The 18,657-nt window shown below is 32.8% G+C and overlaps 1 protein-coding gene and 1 non-coding gene across 2 annotated transcripts in view; both read left to right on the top strand.

Moving 5' to 3' along the window:
- LOC139862514 (uncharacterized) overlaps positions 1–18,657 on the top strand; it is a 62,847-nt gene that overhangs the window by 31,571 nt on the left and 12,619 nt on the right. The window lies entirely within an intron of this gene.
- Positions 3,080–3,186, top strand: LOC139865117 (small nucleolar RNA R71). The gene has a single exon (XR_011764643.1). It is a non-coding gene; the product is annotated as a small nucleolar RNA R71 (small nucleolar RNA).

The following is an 18,657-nucleotide window of genomic DNA, read 5'->3' as shown; positions in this document are numbered from 1 at the left end:
ATAGATATTCATCAGGAAAGTTGTCTTGTATGGCCGATTCATTTAGAACTTCTAATTCGGGATTTTCAAGATGAGAAAGATGATCAGCGGCGAGATTTTCTGCTCCTCTTTTATCTCGGATTTCAATATTGAACTCTTGTAAGAGTAAGATCCAACGGATTAATCTTGGTTTAGCATCTTGTTTGGAAAATAGGTATCTAAGAGCAGAATGGTCGGTATAGACCACCGTTTTTGCTAGAACGAGATATGATCGAAATTTGTCAAAAGTAAAGACAATAGCAAGGAGTTCTTTTTCAGTAGTTGTGTAATTTGTTTGTGCTCCTTGTAACGTCTTACTAGCATAATATATAGGTTGAAATCTTTTTTCAATCCTTTGTCCTAAAACGGCTCCCATTGCAAAATCACTTGCATCGCACATTAGTTCAAATGGTAGATTCCAATTTGGTGTTATCATGATTGGCGCATTAGTGAGTTTTTCTTTAAGAATATTAAAAGATTTGATACATTCATCTGAAAAGATGAATGGAGCATCCTTTTCTAGGAGTTTATTCATAGGAGTGGCAATTTTAAAAAAATCTTTTATGAAACGTCGGTAAAAACCGGCATGCCCTAGAAAACTCCTAACTCCTCTAACATTGGTGGGATGTGGAAGTTTAGCAATTACATCTACTTTAGCTCTATCCACTTCAATTCCTTCCTTCGAAATTTTATGACCAAGAACGATGCCTTCTTTAACCATGAAATGACATTTCTCCCAATACATACACACCATCCTGTTACAGTCCTTGTAGGAATAAGCTCATTTTTTTCATTTGTAATGACAGTCATGCCACCCTTCTTAGGCACGCATTGAACTGGGCTTACCCATGGACTATCAGAGATTGGATAAATTAGACCTGCATCTAGCAGTTTAATAATCTCTTTCTTAACTACATCTTGCATATTCGGATTTAGTCTTCGTTGGCGTTGCACATACGTTTTATGACCTTCTTCCATAAGAATTTTATGTGTGCAATACGAAGGACTTATTCCTTTAATATCATGAATCTTCCATGCAATAGCTGGTTTATGAGCTTTCAATACAGAAATGAGTTGTGATTTCTCATTTTCAGTAAGAGAAGATGATATTATTACAGGTAATTCAGATTCACCATGTAAATAAGCGTATTCCAAATGGTTTGGAAGTGGCTTTAACTCTAATTTCGGAGGTTCTTCTATTGATGATTTATATCGATATCTGTCTTCTTCTTTTAGCATTTGAATTTCTTCTGTTGTTGGTTCATATCCATTAGCTATAAGTGTAGCTAACATTTCAACTTCATCAATTTGTTCAGTTCCTTATCCTAAAGAACATTCTCCTGTTCCTTGTAATTCTGGAAATTCTTCTAATAATTTTGCATGTGCATCTATAGTTTGAATATAATAACATGTATCATCTGCAGATTGTGGTTGTTGCATTGCTCTATCAACTGAAAAGGTAACACTCTCGTCCTCTATACTTAGGGTCAATTTCTTACCGAACACGTCTATCATTGCTTTAGCCGTGTTTAAGAATGGTCTTCCTAATATGAGAGGAACTTGAGAATCTTCTTCCATGTCCAGAACAAAAAAATCTACTGGAAATACTAAAGTACCAACTTTACCTAGCATGTTCTCCATTATCCCTCTAGGATATTTTATTGATCGATCGGCTAGTTGTATGCTTATTCTTGTTGGTTTCAATTCTCCAAGGTCTAGTTTAGCGTATAGTGAATACGGCATTAAATTTATACTAGCACCTAAGTCTGCCAATGCTTCTATTGAACTAAGACTACCCAGAAAACATGGAATTGTGAAACTTCCTGGATCAGATAGTTTTTCTGGTATCTTATTCAACAGCACTGCTGAACAATTAGCATTCATAGTAACAGCCGAGAGTTCTTCCATTTTCTTTCTATTTGAGATTAGATCTTTCAAGAATTTAGCATATCTAGGCATTCCTGAAATCACATCAATGAAAGGAAGATTTACATTTATCTGTTTAAACATATCCAAGAATTTGGATTGCTCAGCTTCAAGTTTCTCTTTCTTCATTTTACTCGGGTAAGGAAGTGGTGGTTGGTATGGTTTAACATAAGGTTTAGCCGTAACTGTGTTATCTTCATTAACCTTTTCAACTACCGATTCTTTTTCCTTATCTTGATCAGGTTGTGGTTCTTGTGGAGTAGGAATAGCTTTATCAGAAGTTACAGGTATTTCAGGTGGTTTAAGTGTTGTACCACTTCTTGTGGTAATGGCTTTAGCTGTTTCATTCCGGGGGTTAGCATTTGTATCACTATATAAACTTCCCGATTTTCTTTCACCTATTAATCTTGCTAGGTTACTTACTTCTTGTTCCAAGTTTTGAATAGAAGCTTGTTGATTTCTAAATGCTTGAGCATTTTGTTCATTAGTTTGTTTTTGAGATGTGAAAAACTGCGTTTGAGTTTCAACTAGCTTCGTCATCATATCTTCTAAATTCGGCTTTTTATCATCGGGCTGTGGTTTGTTTTGAAAATTAGGTCTTTGCTGGTTGTAAGTATTATTGGATACTTGTTGATTGCTAGGACCTTGTTGGTTGTTGTATGGAATATTTTGATTATAATTCTGGTTTTGATTGTAGATTGGTCTTGACGGTTGATAATTATTCTGATAATTATTTCCAGGCCTTTGGTTTATGTATGAAATATTCTCTCTTTGTTCCATTGTTAATTCAATACTGAGACAATCTTTTGTCAAATGTGGTCCTCCACACTGCTCACAACTAATTCGTATTGAGTGAATATCCTTAGTCATCTTTTCCATTCGTCTCTCGACAGCATCTATCTTTGCGGAAATGGAATCTAAGTCATGGCTAGAATCGGCTCTAGCTGCTTTAGATGATCTAACGATATCTTTTTCTTGGTGCCACTCATGTGAGTGGGAAGCAGTGTTATCAATAATTTTATAAGCATCAGTTTCGGTTTTCTTCATAATGGAACCACCAGCTGCTATATCGATGTCTTTTCTTGTAGTGATGTCGCATCCTTGGTAGAATATTTGTACTATTTAACAGGTGTCTAAACCATGTTGCGGACATCCTCTTAATAACTTTTCAAATCTTGTCCACGCCTCATATAGAGTTTCATTTGGCTTCTGTGTGAACGTAACAATTTCTCCTTGAAGTCTTACGGCTTTAGATGCCGGAAAGAATTGTTTAAGAAAATTTTCAACTAAAACGTCCCATGTATCAATCGCCCCTTCAGGTAACGATTCCAACCAATCTTTGGCTTCTCCCTTTAAAGTCCAGGGAAATAACATGAGATATATCTGTTCATCCTCCACTTCTCTTATTTTAAATAGAGTGCAGATCCTATTAAAGGTACGAAGATGTTCATTTGGATCTTCCTTCGGCGCACCACTAAATTGGCATTGATTAGTCACCATGTGTATAATTTGTCCTTTGATTTCATAATCTGGCACATTAATGTCTGGATGAGTAATTGCGTGACCTTGGCCAGTGCGTTTAGCTCTCATTCGGTCTTCCATACTTAAAGGTTCCAGATTCTCCATAATTGAATTTGTTGAATCGGAATCACTAGAGGATTCTGATTTAATGGTTCGTTCCTCAACAATCTCTATTTGAATGATTGGTGGTTCCGGAGGAAAATTTAATGGTTCAGGATCTATGAATCGTCCCTGAATATTCTCCGGATTCTCAATTGTGAGGTCGGGTTCAAAAAATGGATTATCGGAAATTTGAACTGGAGTACTTGGTCGACTGGATGACGATTCTAAAGAAAAATCAACGGTGGTAATATTTGTTAAATGTCTTGATCGAGTTACAGGTGGTGAACGTACAAAAGGAACGTCTTGCTCGGTGCATTCACTGAATATCCTATTAGTTTTTTAAAAAGGAAAGAAAAATTATATAAGTTATCCAATTAATAGACTTTTCTGATTTTGCCCACGTTTCGAATAGCCAAAAGATGCAGCAGAGGGGCAGGATTCGTTTGGTCTCAATATAATTGAGGACTGTTTGGCTCCAATAACCCGGTCCACGTACAAATCCAACTATTACTACGAACCAGAAAATTTTGATGTCTATCAATTTAACCACTTAAAATAAATTTTCGTAATTTTAAGAAATTTAGATAAGAAGTAGAATAAAAATCTATGTCCTAAAAACTAGAATAGCGAGAAATAAGAAAGAAAAAGAGCGTGTCGGAAAAAGATCGAAAAATAAAAATAAGAAAGAAAAAGAGTGACTTATAGAACTTAAAAACACTCGACTAACCCAACCTTATTACTATCACTAACTTAAAATTATAATAGCAAATTGAGATTACTAATTGGAATGATAATTGATACATAGGTAAAAGGTGTCTAAAAATATTAAAGCTTACAAGAAAAACTATATCCCAAATGGCAATAACTTAAAAAGAAACCAAAACTTAAAAAGGCATCACAAAATTCTAAGCACCTAAATCTTAGTCTAAAGAAAAAGCACTTAAGGAATTTTACGGCAAAGCCTAAAAATATAGAAGTAAAAAATAACTATGGTAAAAACTATATCTTAAAACTAAATACGAGCGAAAAATACAAATATTACGCTAAAATAATTAAAAAGGGACAAAATATAAAAATATACAAAAAGTTGTAAAAAGTACAATTTTTATAAAAATATTATTTTTATATTATTTAATTTATAAAACTATTAATTTTATAAACTAATTAAACTAATTAAAATTTAAAATACAATTTATTTTAAAATTTTAAAACTAATTATAATAATAATTAAGTAATTAGGGTTAATAATAATAATAAATAATAATTACACCGTAATAAATGCTGTTAGGGTTTCTGTGTGGCCCGTGTCAGACGGCTCCGCGAGTTGCGGTGCTCGAAGCTGGAAACGGGTTTCAAATTTCAGATCATGAGCTTTCGTTTGACAGGTTTATATTTTGTTTTATTTATTTTTTTTATTTTTCTGTTTAAATTTTATGTTTTAATAAATATATAAAATATTTATATAAATTAAATAAAAACTTATGTTTTAAAAACTAAAATAAAAATAGAAATACTTTATAATTTTAAAAAAAATCTTAAAAATAGATTTATATATATATATATATTTTCGGTTTTTAATTTTTTTAATTTTTTAAATTTTAAAAAGTATATATTTTACAAAAACTAATTAAAACTTAATAAGAAATTTTTTTTTTTTTTTTTACATTAGCGTTGCGCTTCCGGCTTTTAAGCTAGATGTTCCCCGGCAGCGGCGCCAAAAATTCTTGATGTTATGCGAGGTGTATAGAAAATAGCTATTAAATTTTACAAGGAAATACTATTAAATACGATACAATTTTACACAAGATATTTATTTATTTAGAGAATGGATATACTTAAACCTTGCTACAACACATATAGGCAGTGTACCTAATCGTACAGTAGTGTAGTTTTTAGTAAGTCCGGTTCGTTCCACAGGGAAAATCTTTTAATCAAAGCTTAACGCTATATTAGTTTAATTTTATAAAAATACAAATATATATAAGTAATATTATTATTATAAAGGGGGGTTTTTACCGTTTAATGACCGGTTTGTCGATTTTAAAACTTTAGTCGCAGTTAAAACAAAATGTAAAATATTAAATAAATAAAAGACTTAATTTAAAGCATAAAGTAAATAACGATAATAAAATTGCGATAAATAAAAGTGCGATAAAATAAACTTGCGATAATTAAAAGTACGATAATTAAAAGTGCAATTAAATATAATAACAATAAAATAAAATGCGATAATTAGAAGTGCAATTAAATATAAAATAAAGGGAATTAAATATGAAATAAAAGAATTATGCTTATTTAAACTTCCGTAATCATGATGTTTGACGTGTTGATTTTAGTTTTATGTGAAATGTCCCGTTCTTATTGATTAAAAACGTTCCATATTAATTGATTTCGTCGCGAGGTTTTGACCTCTATATGAGACGTTTTTCAAAGACTGCATTCATTTTAAAACAAACCATAACCTTTAATTCATCAATAAAGGTTTAAAAGCTTTACGTAGATTATCAAATAATGATAATCTAAAATATCCTGTTTACACACGACCATTACATAATGGTTTACAATACAAATATGTTACAACAAAATAAGTTTCTTGAATGCAGTTTTTACACAATATCATACAAGCATGGACTCCAAATCTCGTCCTTATTTAAGTATGCGACAGCGGAAGCTCTTAATAATCACCTGAGAATAAACATGCTTAAAACGTCAACAAAAATGTTGGTGAGTTATAGGTTTAACCTATATATATCAAATCGTAACAATAGACCACAAGATTTCATATTTCAATACACATCCCATACATAGAGATAAAAATCATGCATATGGTGAACACCTGGTAACCGACATTAACAAGATGCATATATATAAGAATATCCCCATCATTCCGGGACACCCTTCGGATATGATATAAATTTCGAAGTACTAAAGCATCCGGTACTTTGGATGGGGTTTGTTAGGCCCAATAGATCTATCTTTAGGATTCGCGTCAATTAGGGTGTCTGTTCCCTAATTCTCAGATTACCAGACTTAATAAAAAGGAGCATATTCGATTTCGATAATTCAACCATAGAATGTAGTTTCACGTACTTGTGTCTATTTTGTAAATCATTTATAAAACCTGCATGTATTCTCATCCCAAAAATATTAGATTTTAAAAGTGGGACTATAACTCACTTTCACAGATTTTTACTTCGTCGGGAAGTAATGTAGCGACCCCGACAAATCGTCAAGTGACGGCGTCGACTACGTAGGTCCCATTACCTGGTCATAAGTCTTTAAAACAGACGTTTGACCCAAAATATGTCGCATCCATTCAAGTGTAAAGATTGTTTCAAAGTTTACAAAGATAATTGACCACAAGTTAAGTTACAACGTTATAAGTACAAATGAAAACTATGCGACACAGTTTAAATAAGTTCAAAAGATGCTCCAAAATGCATGTATACTCGACATCCAAGCAAGTATCAAAAGAGTGCGGAAGCATGTATCACTAAGCATTCAAAACCTGAGAAAACATAGAAGAATCTGTCAACGAAAACGTTGGTGAAATCATAGGTTTAGTAAGTATTAAACGTTGTTTTTGAACAACAAGATTTTGTATTTCCATAACGTAGATTATCCAAATCATTTGCATTCCAAAAGTGTTGTTATACGCGAGCACTCAATTATCAAAACTTAACCAACGTTACCCCATCACACAGTGCTAGAACCCACACTAAAACACAAAAATATATTTCATCCGCATAACGGTAGCGAACCGTCCGAATGAGGGTTTGTTAAACCCGTATGGCCACACAATATAAGTTCTCGCTTACACCCTGCAAGTGTAACTAATGATAATCGAATTGAGGCATTTTTGTTCTAACTCGCACGTGGAATGTTTGTTTTCACACTTGTGTTCAAAACATAAAAGTAAGTAGTACAAGATGTAACAAAGTATATGTTTTCTCAGCCCACGATTTAAAAGTATAAAAGTTGTTGAAAAGGTGGGACTATGATCTCACCTTGAGTGCAAGAGTTAATAAAGTACTTCAACAAGTAGACGCGTGCAAAGACAAAGCTAGTCTTGACCTAAACATATAGGTTGTATCAATAACGGTAAACACAAACGGTCAAAGATGTTCAATTAGTCCTATGGCTCGTTACGACTCGATTAATATAGCATGTGAATCAATTTGTCAAGTTTCATGCACGATACAAGTAGTTAAGTATGTTAGAACGATTGTATAATCGTTTGGTTAAGTTTGACTAAAAGTTAAACTTGGTCAAAGTCAAAGTCAACGGGGTCGGGTCGGGTATCCGACAATTTTCCCAAGACGAGAAGTCATATAAGAGCCTAATAGTCAAGTTTCATGTTAAACGGAGTTTTAGTTAAGCGGAAACATTTTTGTGACATTTAAAAACAAAAGAGAGTGGCCTGGGGCTTTTGCGCGGCGCGCACTGGGTTGCGCGGCGCGCACCCAAGTGCAATTTCTGGTCAGAACTCAACCAAGAAGGCAAACATCTGGGATCTCTGATTCTGCGCGGTGCGCGGGTAAATGCGCGGCGCGCAATACCTGGGAATCATGCAGTTTGCAGAAAAATGGTCCAAGTCACGAACCAAAATACAATATAACACATTTCATGCACCGAAAACACTTAAAACGCATAACCTATATCATTAGAAAGGTAATTTGACAAGGAAAACAACTAAGCACATTTCATCAAGCAATTCATCACTAACAACAACCAAAAACCGCATTAAACGTTCATAATCAAAGTTTCAAGTTCTAAAACGCATTTTATGATTCGGGCAACCAATTTACATGTATGATATGCCGTTTCGAAGGTAATCATACACACATTGCAACAAAATTCTTATCTACAATATTTCATAGCATTTAGTGCATCAAAAGTTCATCTAAAGCTTATCAAACCCTAATCCAAGTTCACAAAATCACTAATCATGTTCTTGGAGTTTCCTTAATCAACCTATACATCAAAACGAAGCTAATGATACTAGTAACACTTTTAAAACATGCACTTTAACAATCTAACAACATTTGATCATCCAAAATCAAGGATTTAGCAAGTAATTTTCATATTGAACTAGTTACACCAAAAATAACGAATCGAGCATACAAATTACATACACGACATCACAATGAGCCATAGACACTAATTAACAACTTTATAACTCAAAAATCTCAAGAACACATAAAATTAGTGATTTTAGAAAGTTACCCAAATGAGATGAAGTTGGTATCAAATTGAAGAGGATGAAGAGAGGATTCCAAATATATATTTTGTTTTGGTTGAAGCTTCCAAATCCGAATTTAGATGATGATTCTTTGTAGTGGTGTTTGAGAGAAAATTGGAAAGTATAGAAAGAAAATGGAAATGAAAATGAAAAGGAAAATGGGGAGGTGGGTGTTGACTAGTCAAGCTAGTCACATCTTTGCTCCAATGGCGAAACTAGTCCCTCGCGTTCGGTTGCGGGTGCGTGAATTGACCAAACGAATTATTTTAAATTACACGGAAGTACGGGAGATATTAAAAATCCGATAACGAGAATATTTAAAATGTTACTTAACAAAGGATACGAATCTAGATATGAAGGGTATTATTTAAAAAGAAAAAGACGGGCGTTAAAATAATTTAACGGAAAAATGCGGGATGTTACATTATCCACACCTCAAAAGAAATTTCGTCCCGAAATTTAGTTGGAAATAATAATCGATACCTCTCACTCGAGACCGGAGATGTCAATGCTATGAATAAGTGAAGGTACGTCCTTGAGTGTTCTCATGAATTTGGATTTTTACGATCCCCGGTTTCAACTGGTTTTCCTATGAAGAGAAGTTTGTCTTCAATAGTTGGTGCATTTAGAAGAAATTGCACGTTCCTGTTCCGCAGGACACGTTTCTATGTTTGTTACACGAAATGTAAGGTAAACGGAAACTTAATTGAGTCGGAAGTTCTAAACGGTAGTGATAGTGTTCCAAATGAACATATATTTAGTAGCAATATCGTTCCAATATGTAAAGTTTTTAAATGTAATTTCCTTATTTTTAGTTGTAATAGTTAAATAAATAAGTGCGAAGACGAAAGACGCAAATCGCTCGAAAATGAAGATTTAAAGACAAAAACGAAGATTTGAAAGACCAAAACGTCCAAAAAGCTCAAAAGTACAAGATACAATCAAAAAGGTTCAAATTATTGATGAAGAACGTCTAAAAATGACAAGAGTACAAGTTACAAAACGCAAAGTACAAGATATTAAATTATACGAAAGGACGTTCGAAAATCCGGAACCGAGGCATGAACCAACTTTCAGCGCTCGACGCAACGGTGTAAAAATTATGAGTCAACTATGCACAAGAATAAAATATAATATTTAAATAATTCATAATAAGAATAATATTAAATAATAAAAAGTTGTTAATTGAGCATAGTTCAGGGGTCGTAAATGAAAATTCAATTTCTAATTTAGCCTATAAAAGGCTATGTAACGATCGATTGAAGATATACCTTTTTCTATTCGATTTTTTTTTTTCTATCCTTAATATCAAATATCAATATCTATATTCTATATCTCTATCATAATGTTAACTTAATAAGATATAACAATAATCTTAATTTTAATTTTAAATTATGATAATAATAAGATTTATGATAGAGATCGTTTGAGTGTGTAAGTCGAAATTCTGTCCGTGTAACGCTACGCTATTTTTAATCATTGTAAGTTATGTTCAACCTTTTTACATTAATGTCTCGTAGCTAAGTTATTATTATGCTTATTTAAAACGAAGTAATCATGATGTTGGGCTAATTACTAAAATTGGGTAATTGGGCTTTGTACCATAATTAAGGTTTGGGCAAAAGACCGACACTTGTGGAAATTGGACTATTGACTATTAATAGATGGGGGGTATTGTCTAATTGAGTGACAACTCATTGGAGTCTGTCGAACCTATCTTCAAATTAATTAACCTAATAATTAATAATGATTATGGTTGTCCTATTTAGTGACGTTCATATGGAATCTGTTATAATCATTTAATTAATCAATTGGGTTGGGTAATTGATTATTCATTCTGATCAAGTGGATGAATTAATATTCATAAACTAATTAAAACAGGGGTGGATTACATACAGTGATAACTGGTGTAATTGTTGACAGAAGTGATAACTGCGTCTTAGTTTAAATCCTTAATCAGTTGGAATATTTGACTTCGGGTATAAGGGTAATTTGACGAGGATACTCGCACTTTATATTTATGACCGATGGACTATTATGGACAAAAACCAGATAAACGTATCAAATAAACCAGGACAAAGGACAATTAACCCATGGTAATAAATTAAAATCAACACGTCAAACATCATGATTACGGAAGTTTAAATAAGCATAATTCTTTTATTATATTTCTCATCGTATCTTTATTTACTGTCATTTTATTACTCGCAATTTTATTTTATGTCATTTTATTTATCGCAATTTATTTTACGCACTTTAATTTTTGTCATTTATTTTTACGCTTAAAATCGACAAACCGGTCATTAAACGGTAAAACCCCCATTTTATAATAATACTACTACTTATTTATATATATATTTTTACAAATAAACTTAATAATATAGCGTTAACTTCACCAGCTCCCTGTGGAACGAACCGGACTTACTAAAAACTACACTACTCTACGATTAGGTACACTGCCTATAGTGTTGTAGCAAGGTTTAGGTATATCCCATCCGTAAATTAATAAAACTTGTGTTATATTTTGTAGTATTTTGTATTAAAAATAATACTATTTCGTACCCTCACGCTACATCATCAAGTTTTTGGCGCCGCTGCCGGGGAGCGCTAAAACGCTATATTTTTAATTATAATAATATTGAAATAAAATATAATAATATAATAATATTGAAATAGAATATAATAATATAATAATATTGAAATAGAATATAATAATATAATAATATTTAAGAATCAAAAATTTATACGTAAATTTTAAAAAAGTAGTATTTATTAAATACTTCAGGGGTATATTATGTAACTTATAATTAATAATTGCTATCATGTCGCTTTCATGTGAATAGTAAATTAATTAATTTATTTTCATTTACTATTCATGAATAGTAAATGAATTAAAAAAAAAAAAAAAAAAGTTTTGAAAAAAAAATTATAATTATAAAAAAATTATTAATTTGTAAAAAAAAATCGTTTTTTTTAAAAAAAAAAAAAAATCGTTTTTTTAAAAAAAAAAAAATTCGTTTTAAAAAAAAAAATTGTAAAAAAAAAATCGTTTTTTTTTTAAAAAATTTAAAAAAAAAAAAACGTAAAAAAAAAAAAAATAAATAAACCGTAAAAAAAAAAAAAAAAAATTATTAAAAAATATATATATATTTTTAAAATTTTGTCTATAAAAAAAAATGTTTTTTTTTTTAGTTTTATTACCTTTAGATTTTTAGACTATAGTCGCAACTTTTAGTATTAAGTTTAGTTTTGCCATAGTTATTTTTACTTCTAGAATTTTTAGGCTTTGCCGTAAAATCCCTTAAGTGATTATTCCTTAGACTAAGTTTTAGGTGCTTTAGAATTTTACGACGCCGTATTTCGCACTACTTTCTTATTTTTATTTTTCGACGCCTATTTTTCGACCTTTTATTTTTCGACATTTTTCGGCGCGCAATCTATTTCTCTCTTATTTCTCGCCATTCTAGTTTTAGGACATAGATTTTTATTCTACTTCTTATCTAAATTTCTTAAAATTACGAAAATTTATTTTAAGTGGTTAAATTAATAGACATCAAAATTTTCTGGTTCGTAGTAATAGTTGGATTTGTACGTGGACCGGGTTATTGGAGCCAAACAGTCCTCAATTATATTGAGACCAAACGAATCCTGCCCCTCTGCTGCATCTTTTGGCTATTCGAAACGTGGGCAAAATCAGAAAAGTCTATTGATTGGATAACTTATTATAATTTTTCTTTCCTTTTAAAAACTAATAGGATATTCAGTGAATGCACCGAGCAAGACGTTCACCACCTTTTGTACGTTCACCACCTGTAACTAGATCAAGACATTTAACAAATATAACCGCCGTTGATTTCTCTTTAGAATCGTCATCCAGTAGACCAAGTACTTTAGTTCAAATTTCCGATAATCCATTTTTTGAACCCGACTTCACAATTAAGAACCCGGAGCATATTCAAGGACAATTCCAAGATCCTGAACCACTAATTATTCCTCCTGAACCACAAACCGTTAAATCAGAATCCTCTAGTGATTCGTATTCAACAAATTCAATTATGGAAGTAACGGAACCTCTAAGTATGGAAGATCGAATGAGAGCCACACGCACGGGCCAAGGTCACGCCATTATTAAGCCAGAAGTTAATGCGCCAGATTATGAAATCAAAGGACAAATTCTACACATGGTAACTAACCAATGCCAATTCAGTGGTGCACCGAATGAAGATCCTAATGAACACCTTCGTACGTTTAAAAGAATTTGTACACTATTCAAAATCCGAGAAGTGGAAGATGAGCAGATCTATCTCATGTTGTTTCCCTGGACTTTAAAGGGAGAAGCCAAAGATTGGTTAGAATCGTTACCTGAAGGGGCGATTGACACATGGGATGTTTTAGTTGAAAATTTTCTTAAACAATTCTTTCCGGCATCTAAAGCTGTGAGACTTCAAGGAGAAATTGTTACGTTCACACAAAAGTCAAATGAAACTCTATATGAGGCGTGGACAAGATTTGGAAAGTTGTTGAGAGGATGTCCTCAACACGGTTTAGACACTTATCAAATAGTACAAATATTCTATCAAGGTGTCAACGTTGCTACACGAAAAGACATCGACATAACAGCTGGTGGATCCATTATGAAGAAAACCGCAACTGAAGCTTACAAAATTATTGATAACACAGCCTCCCACTCGCATGAGTGGCACCAAGAAAAAGATATCTTTCGATCATCTAAAGCGGCTAGAGCCGATTCTAGCCATGACTTTGATTCCGTTTCCGCAAAAATAGATGCTTTCGAAAGACGAATGGAAAAGATGAATAAAGATATTCACGCAATACGAATCAGTTGTGAGCAATGCGGTGGACCACACTTATTGAAAGATTGTAATGTTGAACCAACGATGGAACAACGAGAGAATGTTTCTTATATGAACCAAAGGCCGGGAAATGATTATCAAAATAATTATCAACCGCCAAGGCCGAACTTCAATCGAAATCAATACATTCTTTACAATCCAAAAGGACCCGAAAATAACTTGTACAACTAACAAGGTCCGAATAACCAACCAACTCAAAACAACACTTTCAATCAACAAAGACCTAGCTTGTATAAACCACCACAACAACTCGAAGAGAAAAAGTCAAATCTAGAAGAAATGATAGCAAAGCTAGTTGAATCTCAAACACAATTTATTACATCTCAAACCCAAACGAATGAGAGGTTTGATCAGTCACTTAGAACTCAACAAGCTTCCATTTTGAATCTAGAAAAACAAGTAGGTACTGTTGTTAGATTAATAAGTGAAAGAGAACAAGGAAAGCTACCGAGTGATACTGAAGTAAATCCTCGGAATGAGAATGTTAACATGGTTTCAACGAATTCTGAAAAACCAGCTCCAGAAGATGGGAAGGTTTTAGATGTGAGTAACAATGAAAAAGTTACACCACCACCACCACCCGAGTATGTAAAGCCAGTGGTGGCACCATACAAACCACCCATCCCGTTTCCAAGAAAAGGAGTTGAGTATGAGCAAGTGATAGGTAATAAAGATTGTGATACCTCTGGAAAGAAGAAGAAGAAAAAGAATAAGAAAGTGCAAGAAACAAAAGCCGTAAAAGTAAACCCGGTGAAGACAGTTCCACCAAAACCTCCTCCTAGGATAGGTGATCCGGGTGAATTTATTGTTCCTTGTCTACTTAGTGATTGTGTCATGTATGATGCACTAGCAGATTTAGGTGCAAGTGTGAGTGTTATGCCTCTTTCCTTATATAAGAGATTAGGTGTAGGTGAGTTAACTCCAACGGATATGAGTGTTCGACTCTTTGATCAAACCATTAAGCACCCAGTTGGAATTGCTGACAACCTACCCATTCAAGTAGGCAATTTAACGTTTCTAGTCGAATTCATTGTCATAGACATAGAAGAAGACCCAAACATTCCTCTAATTTTAGGTCGACCATTCTTAGCGTCCACCAGAGCGTTCTTTGATGTAGGAAACGGTAGAATGACACTTAAGAGTGGTGACAAATCGATCACCTTTATGATTCAAAAGTCTAAATCTCCACCAACCAAAACCGTTGAACCAACAAAAACGATTGGTAATAACCATGTTGTTTTACCAACTCCAACGGCAGTGCTTAACAATAATAAAACGCCTAAGTGTGGGGAAAATGAAGTAACACCTAATGATGACATGATAACAAAGAACCCCGTTGTTGATACGAAATTAAATGATCCTGTTATTAATAGTTCAATGAAAAAACTTATTAAACGGATTCGCGATGCTAGAACCAAGGGGAACTTTAAGTTATGTAACCGATTAGTATCCAATCTGTCACCTAAAGAAAAGGAGAAACTAGTTGAAATTGTGGATATTACACAGGAATCCGACCAATGGCTTAAAGAAAAAGTCACGGATATGCAAGTTGATTATGGACCAAGAGAAATTGACGATGAAGTTAATCACAATTTTGACACCACAGCTACCTAAGTGTGGGGAGATTCAAGTGTTCTAAAAAGAAAATGATGTCTAGAGTTAGTTGTTCTGTTCTCGTGTAGTTCCGAGAATGGAATCCGATTGGTCTTTTCCGCTAGCAGACACTAAAGAACTAGTTTTCTCCCTCCATTCTGATTTTTTTTTGTTTTATAGGTTTTATATGAAATTAATATGCTTTTCAAATTTAAGTTTTTGTGTGATTTTAAAAAAAAAAATTACTTTATTTCATTAAGTTTAAAAAAAATTGATTTCTAAAATTCGTCGTGAGTTGAAGACTAGGTCATTAAGCCGAAATTACTTTACCCGAGGGCGGGGCGACAAATTTTGTTATCATTATTTTTAATTTTATTGATTTAAAGTATGCCAAAAATATTATACTTTATAAATTTTTGAAAAGTGGGGTTATAAACCAAACTTCAAAAATATATATATATATATATATGTTTGTATTTTATCATGTAAACAACAGGGTAAAACAACGCACTTTCAAAGACTGTCATTAAAGTTCAGCAAAAGGTACTGATTTTGACGACAAGATGCAAAATAACAAATGTGATATAATAAATGAAGGAATGAACGATGAGGCGCGCCATCTATCATTCGACGAGCTTTGTAATTACAAACTCGGTATTTTTAATCACTTTTCTATGCTAATCACCCTCATGAATTTAAATTATAGTCTGATTTCATGCAAATGAGGGCATTGCATGATCTTAAGTGTGGGGAAGGGTTATAAATTCTCTCAGGTTTATACTTGGTTTATTTGCCAAATTTTGTGAAAATTTGAAAAATTTTCAATTAAATGAAGTCAAAATCATGTTTATACATATTTATGAACGGTGAAAACTAGGTGATAATACCGAAATTATCGGAAAGGACAAAAATTGAGAAACAACCTAAAATGCTTGAATTCATTTAAAATGGAATAAAGGAGAATAAAAAGGCAAAGAAAGAAACTAAGTGTGGGGAGAATGTACCAAGTTATTCAATTAAAAACTATCTATCACATATTTTTGTACAAGATTATTGCAGGTACTTTTGTTTTGGATGATACTAATCAGTTTTACCCGATTTACTGTAAGAAAGATGGATCTACACGATGAATCAATTCCATCATTAAAAGGAAGTAAAGTCTTCCGAAAAAGACACACGCTTCTTGATTTAGGTCAAGAAGTTGTCGTCTAGACCAGCTGTAGGTTGACGAAAAATCTAGAAAAGTCATCTCTAAAATCAGCAGGAAATCCACGGACCTCAGCATCAAACAGGGTCGCCAAGTGGTCAGATTTATCCTAACCATGAGAAGGATTTATCTCGTACAATGGGGGGGCACCATGCAAATTAGCTTGATAAGACTAATGAATCAGATCCCCAGAAAGGATAATCTCCTTAAAGATTAAAAATCAGCTTTTAAGACTGATAATACTCAATCCTAGAGATTGACCTTAAAGATTGAGAATTCAAACTCATGGAATTCGATGATATCTAAACTCGAGCTTGAACGAGAAAATATTTTGATCAAAAATACAAACCGATTAGTTTTCTGAAAACCATTTTCAATGCGTTCATTACCATTGAACGTAAAATCCTAAAAAATTCACCTGGAATTCATTAGGTCACCTGAACCAAATCGGGTGTCAACCGTAAGAACGGTGGTTGCATAGCATGGTCGGAGACAGGACCTTGTGCCAGACCGAAAAATCATAGGATGATCTTTACTATCGCTCCTACCAAGGATAGTTCTAGCATCCGACACGTTAAAAGACCATAATCATCTGCATGTCACGGGACATTGCCTTAACAGTTTCTTGTTCATCGCTTTCCTTTACAACCGGACGGTAGTTTACCGAAAGGTAATATACGGAACAAGTAAACTGGATGTGTGCTTTCCGATACCGGGATAGCAGTGGATTACACGAACCTAAATGTTTTTAGCCAAAATATTGATCCACAAATATATTTTGCAACACCAATGGTGGATCAAATCAGAAAACTTATCTAGGGTAAAAGCTAGATTGAATTTTCAAAAGATCAAATGTTTTCATAAAGATCCTATTTCCTAAAGGATCTAAATTTTTATAGTCATGTGGGACTGTAAACCGCCTTTCAAATGTGCACTTTGCTTTGGAAACCGAAAGTAAATCAGCTATTTGATTGCAAGTGTCGTTGACCTAAACCCAAGGCAACTGTGGATGACACACCCACCTTTAACCATCATTACTGTCATTGTTTATACCGCTATATCAAAATCACTGATGTACAAAATGTGATGAATAAAAAAGTGATTCATGTATGTTTTTATTTCAAGTTCTGTATTGCTTGAGGACAAGCAACGCTCAAGTGTGGGGATATTTGATAGTGTTCCAAATGAACATATATTTAGTAGCAATATCGTTCCAATATGTAAAGTTTTTAAATGTAATTTCCTTATTTTTAGTTGTAATAGTTAAATAAATAAGTGCGAAGACGAAAGACGCAAATCGCTCGAAAATGAAGATTTAAAGACAAAAACGAAGATTTGAAAGACCAAAACGTCCAAAAAGCTCAAAAGTACAAGATACAATCAAAAAGGTTCAAATTATTGATGAAGAACGTCTAAAAATGACAAGAGTACAAGTTACAAAACGCAAAGTACAAGATATTAAATTATACGAAAGGACGTTCGAAAATCCGGAACCGAGGCATGAACCAACTTTCAGCGCTCGACGCAACGGTGTAAAAATTATGAGTCAACTATGCACAAGAATAAAATATAATATTTAAATAATTCATAATAAGAATAATATTAAATAATAAAAAGTTGTTAATTGAGCATAGTTCAGGGGTCGTAAATGAAAATTCAATTTCTAATTTAGCCTATAAAAGGCTATGTAACGATCGATTGAAGATATACCTTTTTCTATTCGATTTTTTTTTTCTATCCTTAATATCAAATATCAATATCTATATTCTATATCTCTATCATAATGTTAACTTAATAAGATATAACAATAATCTTAATTTTAATTTTAAATTATGATAATAATAAGATTTATGATAGAGATCGTTTGAGTGTGTAAGTCGAAATTCTGTCCGTGTAACGCTACGCTATTTTTAATCATTGTAAGTTATGTTCAACCTTTTTACATTAATGTCTCGTAGCTAAGTTATTATTATGCTTATTTAAAACGAAGTAATCATGATGTTGGGCTAATTACTAAAATTGGGTAATTGGGCTTTGTACCATAATTAAGGTTTGGGCAAAAGACCGACACTTGTGGAAATTGGACTATTGACTATTAATAGATGGGGGGTATTGTCTAATTGAGTGACAACTCATTGGAGTCTGTCGAACCTATCTTCAAATTAATTAACCTA

Source organism: Rutidosis leptorrhynchoides, chromosome 8 (genome assembly GCF_046630445.1).
Source record: "Rutidosis leptorrhynchoides isolate AG116_Rl617_1_P2 chromosome 8, CSIRO_AGI_Rlap_v1, whole genome shotgun sequence".
Taxonomy (NCBI): Eukaryota; Viridiplantae; Streptophyta; class Magnoliopsida; order Asterales; family Asteraceae; genus Rutidosis; species Rutidosis leptorrhynchoides.
The sequence above is the reverse complement of the archived record's forward strand: the minus strand, read 5'-3'. Positions and strand labels throughout refer to the sequence as shown.